The sequence below is a fragment of the Morone saxatilis genome, unplaced genomic scaffold (genome assembly GCF_004916995.1).
Source record: "Morone saxatilis isolate NCDOM2014 unplaced genomic scaffold, NCSU_SB_2.0 Contig0, whole genome shotgun sequence".
NCBI lineage: Eukaryota > Metazoa > Chordata > Actinopteri > Moronidae > Morone > Morone saxatilis.
This window is the reverse complement of record NW_023339650.1, coordinates 20,354,052-20,354,370: the sequence shown is the minus strand read 5'-3', so window position 1 is coordinate 20,354,370 and position 319 is coordinate 20,354,052. Positions and strand designations below refer to the sequence as shown.

Sequence of the window (319 nt, the reverse complement as noted above, 5' to 3'; positions counted from 1 at the left end):
GCACATCTGCCGATGTTCGATCGGTTTTATGGTGCTGTTGGCCACTGTAACAACCAGGTAAGTGTATTTTTTACAGAAAAAATCAAATGTTTGCATTTACTTGCACATTGTAGAGGATAAAAACATCTTCAAATAGCTGCATCTTCCCTTATACAGTTTGATTTTACTATATTATTATCAATATATTGACCGCCTGTATGGGGTCTGACACTAAATTATATAGAAATGAATTATTAATACTATGTAAAGTTGCTTTCACACACTTTTGGGGAATGGATTTATATGATCTTATTGAATTTGATTAGTCTTTTTGGCATTT

At 32.3% G+C, this 319-nt stretch overlaps 1 protein-coding gene across 1 annotated transcript in view; it reads right to left on the bottom strand.

The window, feature by feature from the left end:
* Positions 1 to 319, bottom strand: part of LOC118334624 (sodium channel protein type 5 subunit alpha-like) — a gene marked incomplete in the record, with an annotated part of 132,162 nt that overhangs the window by 104,324 nt on the left and 27,519 nt on the right.